Source organism: Aethalodelphis obliquidens, unplaced genomic scaffold (genome assembly GCF_003676395.1).
Source record: "Aethalodelphis obliquidens isolate GAN/ISIS:26980383/991018 unplaced genomic scaffold, ASM367639v1 scaffold10, whole genome shotgun sequence".
NCBI classification, from domain to species: Eukaryota; Metazoa; Chordata; class Mammalia; order Artiodactyla; family Delphinidae; genus Aethalodelphis; species Aethalodelphis obliquidens.
The window spans coordinates 15,441,468-15,455,568 of record NW_020837954.1 but is presented as its reverse complement, the minus strand read 5'-3'; positions in this window follow the sequence as shown (position 1 = coordinate 15,455,568).

The following is a 14,101-nucleotide window of genomic DNA, read 5'->3' as shown; positions in this document are numbered from 1 at the left end:
ATTAAATCTCCTGCAGCCTTAACTAGGAGTTTTATAATCACTCCCTTGGCTTTATAGTTAAACCATGTTTTCTCACAATACTCTAGATTTGATCTCTTTCCATAAGACTTTTCTTAACTTGAAAATTGTCTGCCATCTGGAGAAACTGGAAAAATGAGTTTTATTTTCAAACTCAGTAAGTTCTGCTTCCTCTATATTTAACAATTCTTTCCTTAGCTTCTCTTTCTTAGTCCAGTTGGACTGCTATTAACGAAATGCCAAAGTTGGTGGCTTATAAACCACAAAAATGTATTTCTCACAGTTCTGAAGGCTGGAAGTCCAAGATCAGTGTGCCAGCATGGTTAGGTTCTGGTGAAAGCCCTCTTCCAGGTTACAGACTGCCAACTTCTCACTGTGTTCTCTCATGGTGGAAAGGGTTAGGGAGCTCTGCGGGGTCTCTTTTATAAAAGCAGTAATCCCATTCATGAGGGCTCCACCATTATGACCTAAGCGCCTCCCAAAGGCCCCATCTCCTAGTACCATCACATTCGGCATTAACACTTGAATCTTGGGGGATACAAGCCTTCATACCACAGCACTGTGTCCTATCAATTTTACTATAGGCAGCAAGTAATAGCCAGAAAACACCTTCAAATTCATGCAATTCATTATAACCGTTTTCTACTTTCCACGTTACCATAAGTACAATGTTGCTAAACTTTCTGCTATTACATAACAAGGATCTTTTCTCCAGCTCCCAATGATACTTTTTCACTTTCCTTTAAACATTCACATCCTCCTTGAGAGCCATTAGGTTTCCACTAACAATCTCTTCAAGGTCCTCCACCATCTGCCCACTGTCTAGTCCTGTCTGGTTTAGCTTCAGTCACTGCTGCATTTTGAGGTTTCTGTTACATGGCACCCCACCTCCAAACACCAAAATCTAACTCAGTTTCTATGACTGCATAACAAACTACTCCAAAATTTAGTGGCTTAAAGGAGCAACAATATTTATTTTGCTCAAGAATTTGCAATTTGGGCAGGCCTTGGTGGGGATAACTCATTTCTGCTCCATTCAAGGGAGACATAAGCAACAAAGAATTATAGATGTTATGATAGATGTTTAGAGTACAGATGAGGGGCAAAAAGGAGACAGTGGTTAATTCCACCTGGGAAATCAGAAAAAGTAACCTTTGAACTGAAGTTGGGGGCTGACATGAAGAGGAGCAGGTATCGAACAGTGGGTTATATTTGGAAAACCACAACTATATTGGTATGAATAAGTCCACTGAGGTGGGAAAGCAGGCAGGAAGTGACTGGTGAGAGCTGAGGTGAAAAGCAAGGCTGAGATCAGATGATGTTGCTACAGGAGGAAGCAGGGGGCCTGGGGTCAAATCCGCTTAACGCTGCTACAGGGAATGGCTGCAGCTGAGAACTGCTAGGGACCGTGAAGAACTACAGCCGCTGAAGAGAGGCCCCTACGATAAGAGTCAATCAGAAGAAGCGAGACCAAGAGGTGCTGTCACAGAGAGAGGTTGTCGGAAGGTGCCACTTCAGTGGTACCTGAGAGAAAAGCTACCAGAAAGAAAAGCAAGAAAAGCCCTCAAAGGGAGCAGCCAGTTGGTCAGGCTGGGGTTCCCTGCACATTCTGTATTTCTAATTTACCTTTACCTTGGAGAGAGAGGTTTTCCCCAGTATCTACTTAACAGGCAGAGATGGTAATGATCATGAGAATTTCAATACAATTTATCTCCAGAACATCTACAGAAACTCAGTGAGGCCTGCAGTTATTTACACAGGCCAGACTATTTTCTCAGGTTCATGGTGGAGAAAGTATAAACCTGGAAAAGAGATCTGTATTCTCTCACAGTCATATTCTCTCTCTCTCCCTCTCTCCCGTTCTCCAGTTTAACCTACTCGATTTCTATATAACTACACATTAATCTCTTATTTCAAGCCCACTAGAAGCCAACAGGATGAACTCTCTATGGAATCCTGACTGTGTATTACATGTTTTCTCCTTGAAATGAAGTTTTATTTAGCAGTGACACTTTCTGGAATAGAATTGAGAACAACATTCAGAGAAAAGATTATTACTCTGTAAAATAAACACTATCTTACCAAGCCTTCCTTTCCTGACAGCCTAACTGCACTCCCGGTGCCTAAGGAGTCATGACGACAACTGAAGACACTGTCAGTTCTTATAGCTCAAGTGGACAGGAATTATAGTGGAAATTTCAAAGAGAATCACTAGTGCAACAACTGTAGCCACTCAGATAAGTAGATATGTATGAAGAATGGAAGTAGAAAAAAATGCCTCTTGTAAACTGACAAACCATGAGCACAACTCCCTGTAGCCTAAATCTCACTTATGCTTGAAAACAAGCTTACATGAAACTTAAATAGAACCTGATCAGATAAAAAAAACATTTTTTAATATTTAGATTCAGGCAGCTCTAGCAGGAGTTGGTGGATCTCTATTTTGTTTCAACACTGACATGACTCAGTTATTTACTTGTGTTTTCTGATTCTTGCTCCTGTAACCAACTGCCTATATCGCTGTAACTTCTGTTTAAAAAAAATCAAAGAAAGAAAGAATCTCATTGACCAGCAAATGACCATTTCCATTATGCAGGCAGTGCATTCATGGCAGCATCTTGTAGGCCCTGGCTGGCTACAGAAGAAGGGATGCACTACTGAGTCCAACAATCACCAATCAGCTGTAGATGAACTGGCAGAGTCACGTGGCACTGCAAAGAGCCACCATTTGCAAGGAACTGCCTAGAACTGCTTTCCTAGCAGGGACTGTGGCCATAACAAGTTCTACACAGATTGGATAGTATCCTCCTTGAGAATCTCCAGGCACTGATGTGCTCTGTTCTCAGCTCTGAGACCTCAGCCCAAAATCAGAGGGAAGAGGAAAAGTCCCATTTATCAACTTACTACATTAGTCTACTTTGAAATTTATATTATCTTTTAATTACTTATTTTAGTAGCTCTATTTAATAGCCTTTTTAAAATGTAAATCTTTAGGTAAAATCTTATAGACAGTTGGGTAGCAGAAATCCTTACATTCTTTTGATGTATGCAGTAGTTTCTTTATCCCAAAATTGTCCCCAGAGAAATCCCAATACCCCCAAAAGACTCCACAAAAAAATAAACAAAAATTTTCCCATTCTATCCAAAAGAAAATAAGTCAAGATAATTTTCCTTTGTTCAGAAAATATTTGAAGGCCTTCTAGTTACAACAGGTACCATTTGGACAAGTAGATTAGAATCTTGTGTAATCTATTCTCGGGAGTGAGCAAATATATTTTGGCTATTGCCAAAAGAACAGACATGCAGAAAAATAAATGCAGTTGTGTTTGGGTAGTGATCTGGGTAGGAGAGGTTGGGGGAAAGGAAGAGAACATTGCAAACTATGACGCCAGCAACCTGCTATAAAGCCTACTCTCCATCATACCGTTTAAAGATTCTTCAAAACGAATCTATTTTCTGCAAAACCTCCCTACGACAGCTTACAGAATTGCAACATTCATTTTGGAGGCAAGTGGTCTAGTGACAAAAAAGGATGTTAAACTTAAGACCTGAAACTATACAACTCCTAGAAGAAAACATAGGGGGAAATCTCCTTGACATTGGATATGACAATGATTTTATGATTTTATGGATATGACACCAAAAGCATAAGCAACAAAAGCAAAAATAAATAAATGGGACTATACCAAACTAAACAGCTTCTGCACAGTGAAAGAAAAAATTAACAGAATGAAAAGGCAATCTTGTTTTGCAATTCTATGGAATGCAAGAAAATATTTGCAAACCACATATCCAATAAAGGGTTACTATCCAAAATATACAAGTAACTCATACAACTCAGCAGCAAAAAAAACCCCCAAACAATCCAATTTTAAAATCGGCAGAGAGGGGCTTCCCTGGTGGCGCAGTGGTTGGAAGTCCGCCTGCCGATACAGGGGGCAGGGGTTTGTGCCCCAGTCCGGGAGGATCCCACGTGCTGCGGAGCGGCTGGGCCCATGAGCCATGGTGGCTGAGCCTGCTGTGCTCCGCAGCGGGAGAGGCCACGGCAGTGAGAGGCCCACGTACCGCAAAAAAAAAAAAAAAAAAAAAAAAAAAATCGGCAGAGAAAGTGAACATTTTTCAAAAGAAGATATATAAATGGCTAACAGGTACATGAAAAGATGCTCAACATCACTAATCATCAGGGAAATTAAGACAACGAGATATCACCTCACATCTGTTAGAATGACTATTATCAAAGAGATAACAAATAACAAGTGTTGGCGAGGATGTGGAGAAAGGGAATCCTCGTGCACTGTTGGAGGGAACATAAACTGGTACATTCACTTTGGAAAACAGTAGGTAGGTTCCTCAAAAAATTGAAACTAGAACCACCATACAATCCAGCAATCACACTTCTGGGTATATATCCAAAGGAAATGAAATCAGGAACCCAAAGAGATACCTGTAAACCCATGTTCATTGCAGCCTTATTCACAAAAGCCAAGATACAGAAACAACCTAAGTGTTCATCAATGGATGAATAAAGAAAATGTTAAACACACACATATATTATTCAGCCACGAGAAAGAAGGAAATCCTGCCATTTGCTACAAAATGGATGGATCTTGATGGCATTATGTTAAGTGACATAAGTCAGACACAGAGAGACAAATACTGTATGATCTCACTTATATGTGGAATCTGAAAAAAGCCGAACTAACAGAAACAGAGTAGAACAGTGGTTGCCAAGAGCTTAGAGGTGGGGGAAATGGGAAGATGTTGGTAAAAAGTATAAACTTCCAGTTTCAAGATGAATAAGTTCAGGGGATCTAATATACAGCATGGTGACTCTAGCTAACAATACTGTACTATATACTTGAAAGTTATTAAAAGAGTAGATCTTAAACATTCTCACCACACACACAAAAAAATAATGTGATAAAGGTGTTTAGTAACCCTATTGTGGTAGTCACTTCACAATATATATGTGTATCAAATCATCACACTGTATACCTTAACCTTACACAGTGTTATACATCAACTGTATCTCAATAATGCTGGAAGAAAAAAAAGGATGAACACAGAAAAACAGGTGTTTATAATACACAAATAATGAGCAATTTAAAATGTCTACTAATTTTACAAATTTATCAATCTAAGTTAAACCTGTTTACCTCATTAACTAAACATCAATCCATGAGAGTACCATCTTGACTGTAGGTCCTTAAATGTATAAATTCAAAGATATGCCATATTAGAAAGTGCCTGGCTATTCCACACATTGATACATTTCTCAAGTCTCAACATTAAGTATTTATTGTAAGCTATGGTAAGAATTGTGATCTTCATCTTAAGAGCCACAAAAAGTTACTGATACTTTTTTAGTAGAAGAGGATGTGATCAGATTTACATTACAAAAGGAAGCCTCCAGTTGTAGTATGGAGAATGAATTTCTGATGTGTTGGAGGTGGGGAGGTTGAAAAAGGTGGATGTGTGATGCTACTGTAAAATATTATTGCAGTGATACATATGAATAGAGTCTTCGACAGTAATCTATGCCCAGATTATGGACTAGTGTGGTAGCAGCAGAAAGAAAAAAGGATGAATTGCCGAGATGACTTTGCATAGCATACGGGGAGCGAGGGTAAGGGAGCTCCTAAAGACAGGTAGTTTCTGGTTAGAAGAAAAAAATATATGGTGATTCCACTTATTAAGAAAAGGGACGCCAGAACATAACCAGGTTTTAGGAGAACAGATGACTCTGATCTGAGGCATACTGAGTTTGAGAGGGAGCTCAAAGGAGTGTTTGGCACATACTAAAGGAGCAGATATTATTATCATAATCATCCTTAATCTCCCACTTTTTGTCACATGTAGGGTCGTATACAAATACTCTTCGTCTTGAGATAGATACGGCTGATGGGGATGTTGTGGCATTGTCTCCTCATAAATTATGGGTCAGATATGAGGATCCCTGAATTTCTTGCCTTGGGGTAAGCTGAAGGAATACGGCTGTATCTCCGAGCACCATCTACCCGTGTTGGAGGTAACAGAATCCAATACCCCTAGATGAGGGCTTAGACTTCTTACAACAGTGCTCCCCATCCCACAGCTCTGAGACTTTAGAGTAAAGCCTGCATCTCACCAGACTGTCTTTCCCAAGATTTGGCATCAAAAGTAGAGGATTATCACTTTTTTGCCAGCTCCCTCCCAAAACCCAGCAAGACAAGTAGAGAATCTAGTTACTATTCAAATGTTTTATCTTACTAAGGGAGGAAAAAAGGTTGGCAAAAAAAAAAAAAAAAGTATAGAAATCAAAATATCCTTCTAACTAGGCCTCACTGACCATTTATCATATATCTGAAACAAAAATACACTATCTAAATTCTAAATATAGTATTTTTTCCTGCATTTTTTTCCAAAGGAAGGAAATCATAATAGTCTGTAGGAAATTTTCCAACACACAAGCTGTACACATATTTGTCATTTCTTCATCAAGCTGAAATCTTCACAATAGAATCTTAAGAAATCTTTTAAATATTGAGAAATTCACAGAGTTTTTGGCATATATATACACAAATATATACATTGACAAAGACTCTCACATTGACCAAATTTTAATCAAGCTCCTCTGAACCCTCTTCTCAACTAGGCCTCAACCTTTGGCCTTCCACATTAATCTCTGTATCACCCAGTTTTAGCAAGAATCCTGCTAAGTCAGTTTAGCATGAATCTCCCACCTTGGGTATCTAATCACTCTGGCCTGCCTCCAGCAAGAATCCTGTCAGTTGGTTTAACCAGGATCCACCCTATCCCTGATGTTTCCTCTTAGTAATTTTCCATCCACTGATCTCCATTCTGCTCCTTGGCTATAAATGCCCACTTGTCCATGCTGTATTCAGAACTGAGCACAGTTCTATACTTAGGTCTTTTTTCCCCTACAGCAATGGCTCCTGAATAAAATCCATTTTTACCAAGTTCACACACGTGCAGCTCTGGTTTCTTTGACAATATGAAGCTCTATATACAGTGTATATAGACACACACACAGACACACATATAAAGGAAATCATAAAACTTTATTTATAAAAGTAAAAGAATATTTAAGTAAATAGCGTATCATATCAAACCCCAGAGAGGATGGCTAAACATAATTTCCTACCCCTTTTTAAATTAATACCCTTTGCAATATGACTTTGTGGCCCTTCCCATCAAAAGGGTGTATCATATCAAACCCCAAAGGGGATACCTAAACATAATTTCCTACTCCTTTTTGAATTAATACCCATTGCAGCAATATGACTTTGTAGCCCTTCCCATCAAAAGGTGTAGTCTATTCTCCTATTCCTTGAATCTGGGCTGGCTTTATGACTTGTTTTGCCCAAAAGCATCCAACAGAAGGGATGTTGTTAAGTTCTAAGCCAATCCTAAGTCTTTACTTCAAAAGTCCTTGCAATTCCGCTTACTTTGCTTAAGTCCCAGCAACTGTCATGTGAAGAAGTCTAGGTTAGCCTGCTGCGGGATGAGAGAGACACAAGGCTCACTGCCCCCACTGCCTCAGCCAAGAGCTCATCACCCTCATAAAGAATGCTGAAAACATTTTTTGAAAGAAGGACTAGAAAATTAAGGCAGGGGTATTTCCTAGAACATACAGCAAAAAGAAAGAGGAAAATATGGAACAAACAATATAAGAAATGGAATATAAACCTAAAAGATTCAACATCTGAATAACAGATATTCCAGACAGAAAAAATCAAGAAAATACAGGAGAGGAAATAATCAAATAAATAACAGAAGAAAATTTCAGAGAACTGAAGTAAAATGCAAGTCTTCATATTCAAAAACTATATACCAAGCACTAATCAGATGAATAAAAATAAGATCCTTATCTAGGTACATTCTTGAGACTTTTGAGCATGAGGTGTATATGAAAAATATTTTAGGGACTTCACTGGTGGTCCAGTGGTTAAGAATCTGTCTTGCAATGCAGGGGATGCTAGTTCAACCCCCGGTCAGGGAACTAAGATCCCACATGCTGCGGGGCAACTAAGCCCGCACGCTGCAACTACTGAGCCTGTGTGCCACAACTAGAGAGCCCACACACCACAACTATAGAGCCCACATGCTCTGGAGCCCACATGCCACAACTAGAGAGCCTGCATGCTGCAACTAGAGAGCCCACGCACTGCAACTAATGAGCCCACATGCCACAACTAGAGAGAACCCCATGCACTGCAATGAAGAGCCTGTTCACCAGAATGAAAGATCCCACGTGCCACAATGAAAGATCCCATGTACTGTAACTAAGACCCAACACAGCCAAAAACTAAATAAATAAATATTTTAAAAAAGAGAAAGAAAAATATTTCAAAAGTTTCCAGAAAGGCAAGAAATAAGCAGGTATCAGGCTTCTCAGTAACAACACAAAATGCTAGAAGGCAATGTACCTTGCCTTCAAACTTCTGAGGAAAAAATGTTTATAATTTTGAACTTAAAACTCTATACCCACAGCTCCGTCAACAATAAAGGTCAAGCAAAAACATTCTCAGACACACAACAGCCCTAAAATTTGTTGTTAAGCAATGTTACGAAGACATCAAGGATGTCGTTCAGTGAAATGAAGTGAGAGACAAAGAAAACATAGGATCTAAGAAACAGAATATCTAATCCAGTAACACAGCAAAGGAAAGATCCAGAATGACAACCATGCAGCAGACCTAGACAGTAACAAATCCCACACTGACAAAAGGCTCTAAAAAACTGTCTCCAAGGGCTTCCCTGGTGGCGCTGTGGTTGAGAGTCCGCCTGCCGATGCAGGGGACACGGGTTCGTGCCCCGGTCCGGGAGGATCCCACCTGTCGCGGAGCGGCTGGGCCCGTGAGCCATGGCCGCTAAGCCTGCGCGCCCGAAGCCTGTGCTCTGCAACGGGAGAGGCCACAACAGTGATAGGCCCGCGTACTGCAAAATAAAAAAAAAAATTAAAAAGAAAAAAACTGTCTCCAAGAAGAAAGTGGATTCTTAAAACCGAGTGTGACAGGCCAGATAATTTTGAGAATATAATGGTGTCTTATTCTTTTGTCAGTCAGAAGAAAAAAACAGTAATTCTAAACTCTAGAGAAAAAAAAGCTATATATGAAAGTCAAGATTCAATTATAAAGAAAATTATAGTATATAATTTTGAGAAATTTATGTAGAAGAAAAGACAACCCTCAGAATGGGGGAAAATATTTGCAAATGAAGCAACTGACAAAGGATTAATTTACAAGCAGCTCATGAAGCTCAATATCAAACAAACAACCCAATCCAAAAATGGGCAGAAGACCTAAATAGACATTTCTCCAAAGAAGATATACAGATTGCCAACAAACACATGAAAGGATGCTCAACATCACTAATCGTTAAAGAAATGCAAATCAAAACTACAATGAGGTATCACCTCACACCAGTCAGAATGGCCATCATCAAAAAATCTAGAAACAATAAATGCTGGAGAGGGTGTGGAGAAAAGGGAACCCTCCTGCATTGTTGGAGGGAATGTAAATTGATACAGCCACTATGGAGAACAGTATGGAGGGTCCTTAAAAAATTAAAAATAGAACTACCATACAACCCAGCAATCCCACTACTGGGCATATAACATGAGAAAACCGTAATTCAAAAAGAGCCATGCGGGCTTCCCTGGTGGCGCAGTGGTTGAGAGTCCACCTGCTGATGCAGGGAACACGGGTTCGTGCCCCAGTCCGGGATGATCCCACATGCCGCGGAGCGGCTAGGCCCGTGAGCCATGGCCGCTAAGCCTGCGCGTCCAGAGCCTGTGCTCCACAACAGGAGAGGCCACAACAGTGAGAGGTCCACGTATCGCTAAAAAAAAAAAAAAAAAAGAGCCATGTACCACAATGTTCACTGCAGCTCTATTTACAATAGCCAGGACATGGAAGCAACCTAAGTGTCCAACAACAGATGAATGGATAAAGAAGACGTGGCACATATATACAATGGAATATTACTCAGCCATAAAAAAAACAAAATTGTGATATTTGCAGTGAAGTGGATGGACCTAGAGTCTGTCATACAGAGTGAAGTAAGTCAGAAAGAGAAAAACAAATACCGTATGCTAACACAGGTGGATGGACCTAGAGCCTGTCAAACAGTGAAGTAAGAAAGAGAAAAACAAATACCATATGCTAACACATATATATGGAACCAAAAAAGAAAAAAAAAAAAAAACAAAAAAAACTTGTTCTGAAGAACCTAGGGACAGGACAGGAATAAAGACGCAGAGGTAGAGAATGGACTTGAGGACACAGGGAGGGGGAAGGGTAAGCTGGGATGAAGTGAGAGAGCGGCATGGACATATATACACTACCAAACATAAAATAGATAGCTAGTGGGAAGCAGCTGCATAGCACAGGGAGATCATCTTGGTGACCACCGAGAGGGGTGGGACAGGGAGGGTGGGAGGGAGATGCAACAGGGAGGGGATATGGGGATATATGTATACGTATAGCTGATTCACTTTGTTATAAAGCAGAAACTAACACACCCTTGTAAAGCAACTATACTCAAATAAAGATGTTAAAAAAAAAACCTATTTGAGCTTGATCCTAGAAACGTTCTCCTTAGGGTCATGACTTTGGATACAGAGACAAAGAAACGTAATCACAGCATAAACTATTTGGTTCCCTATTACATAATCATAAATTAGGTAAATGTCGTTTATTGAGGTTTTTTAATTTAAACAAACTTTTTTAGAACAGCTTGATATATAGAAAAGTTACCAAGATAGTGCTGAGAGTTCCCATATACCAGTTTCCCCTATTATTAACATCTTACACTATATGACATGGTTGTCACAACTAGGGAATGAACACTGGTACTTTAGTATTAACTAAACTACACATTTAACTTGGATTTCACTAATTTCTCCCTGATGTCCTTTCTGTTCCAGATCCCATTCAGGATACTATATCATACTTAGTGATCACGTTGTCTTATCTTTTTCTGGTGACAGTTTCTAAGGACCTTATTTTTGATGACCTTAACAGTTTCAAGGAGTACTGGTCAGTTACTATGTTCGTTCTAGCCTTCCCCGCCCCATGCTTATCTCCAATCTCCCTTTCCAATAGTGAGAAACCTGGCCCCTATCAGCCACCACACTTTTACATATTTGTTCATTCTCAGTACACATGTAGTTTCAGAATTGTTAACCTGTACCCGTGAGACACAACTTTATCAGAGTATAGTGTTTATGTATATCTTTAGTCTTACAGTTTCCGAGTCAAAGCATTCTTTTCCAAAGTTATTCAAGTCAAGCATCTTTTTACCCATTCCTTCAGTGAGGCTATGCCATATACATTTCTAATACATTGGTTAGATTCTTTTATCAGTCTGCATTCCATTTTGGAATCCCTCAAACTCCTGGTTGATTTTTTTTAATATGCATACATTAACCTTTTTATGCTATAAAGTTCTATGGATTTTAAAGAATGCATAGCATCATATGTCCACAACAGTTTAGTTCATCACCCTAAAAACTTCCATGTGCTTGCCCAAGTCAAACACTCCCCCTTCCTCAAACCCCAACAACCACTGATCTGCTTTCCATCCCTATAGTTTTGCACTTTCTAGAAGACCATATGAATGGAATCATTTAGTATGTAGTCTTTTCAATCTGGCTTCCTTAACTTAGCATCCATGTTGTAGCATTAATTAATAATTCATTCCTGCTTTTTGCTGATTAATAACCCATTGTATGGCTGTACCATCATCTATTGAAGAACTTCTTGGTTGCATCCAGTTTTTTGATTATTATGAATAAAGCTAGCAGTTGTGAATAAAGCACACATAGGTTTTTGTGTGAGCATACATTTTCAAATCAATTTGGTAAGTACCTAGGAGTGCAATTGCTGGGTCATATGGTAAGTCTGTGTTTTGTTTTTGTTTTTTTAAACATCCTTACTGGAGTGTAATTGCTTTACAACGGTGTGTTAGTTTCTGCTGTAAAACAAAGCGAATCAGTTATATGTATACATATATCCCCATATCCTCTCCCTCTTGCGCCTCCCTTGCACCCTCCCTATCCCACCCCTCTAGGTGGTCACAAAGCACCAAGCTGATCTCCCTGTGCGACGCAGCTTCTTCCCACTAGCTATTGATTTTACTTTTGTTAGTGTGCATATGTCAATGCTACTCTCTCACTTCCTCCCAGCTTACCCTTCCCCCTCCCCGTGTCCTCAAGTCCATTCTCTACCTCTGCATCTTTATTCTTGTCCTGCCCTTAGCTTCATCAGAACCATTTTTTTTTTTAGATTCCATACATATGTGTTAGCATACGATCTTTGTTTTTTCTCTTTCTGATGGTAAGTCTGTGTGTAACTTTATAAGAAATTGCTAAACTGTCTCCCAAAGTGGCTACACCATTTTGCATTCCCACCAGCAAGTATGAGATCACCAGCATTTGGTACTGCCAATATTTTGGATCTTAACCATTCTAATAAATGTGTAGTAGCTCCTCACTGAGTAGCTCCTCATTATTTGTCATTAGGGAAGTAATTTTCACTTCCCTAATGACAAATAATGTTGAGTATCTTTTCACATGTTTATTTGGCATCCATAAATCTTCCTTGAAGTGTCTATTCAGATCTTTGTCCATTTTTTTAATCAGTTGATTGTTTTCTTATTGTTGAGCTTTAAAAATTTGTTATATAGTCAGGATATATGTTCTTTATCAGATACGTGATTTGCAAACATTTTCTCCCAGGTATAACCTGGCTTTTCACTGTCTTAACAGTATCTCTTGTAGAGCAAAAGTTTTTAATTTTGGAAAAGTCCAATTTATCAATTTTATCTTTCATAGATTGTGAAAGGACCATCTCCAAGAAGGAAGTGAGTTCTTATAACCAAGTATAACACAGAAGCCAGGTAATTCTGAGAATATGATCAAAGTATCTTATTTTTTGTCAATAAGAAGGAAAAAAGTAATTCCAAACTCTGGCGGGGTGGGGTAGGGCTCTATAAGAAAGTCATTATCCACTTATAAATAAAATTAAAATATTACATATATTTTAAATATATGGAGTAAAAAATATATGGAGAAGAAAATATAACCCATTTGACTTTGGTCCTAAAAACCTATTGCTAAGGTTATGATTCTGGACCCCAAAATAAAGAAATATAATCACAATGTACTATTTGTTTCTGCACTGTGATCATAATAAGTTAAACAGTTAAATGTTGTTTATTAACTTTTAGAATAAATTGAAAGCATGGAAGAGTTAATTATGATTACAGAATAATTATGATAACACTAATAGCAATCATTCATATAGTACTTAGTATGTACCAGGCCTTGTTTTAAATCCTTTACATACAATAAGTCACTTAATTATGACAATAATCCTGTGAAATAAGTACCATTATTATCCCCATTTTACAGTTGAGGAAAGTGAGGCACAGAGAGATTAAATAACTTGCCAACTTCACAAAGTTAGCATGTGGTAGAGCTTGGATTTGAAGCCAGTCAACCTGGCTCCAATGTCTACATTCTTAACCACAGTGTTATATTGCCTTCTTTAAATAGAATATAAATATTATCAACTGTGATAATTTTAAAATAAATAAATATTTGACAGAAGTTAAAAGACAGGACTTCCCTGGTGGCGCAGTGGTTAAGAATACACCTGCCAATGCGGGGGACACGGGTTCGAGCCCTGGTCCAGGAAGATCCCACATGCCGTGGAGCAACTAAGCCATTGCACCACAACTACTGAGCCTGTGCTCTAGAGCCCGGGACACAACTACTGAGCCCGTGTGCCACAACTACTGAAGCCCATGCACCTAGAGCCCGTGCTCTGCAACAGAAGAAGCCACTGCAATGAAGCCCACACACGACAACAAAGAATATCCCTCACTTGCCACAACTAGAGAAAGCCCGTGCGCAGCAACAAAGACCCAATGCAGCCAAAAATAAATAAAATTTTAAAAATAAATAAAAGACAGGAAAAAAGGTAAAAGAGTTGAAGTAAAGGATATGAGTGATAATATCCTCACTTTATAAAAAGGGAAATAAGAGATACTGCTCAAAATTAATGGAACATGAAAT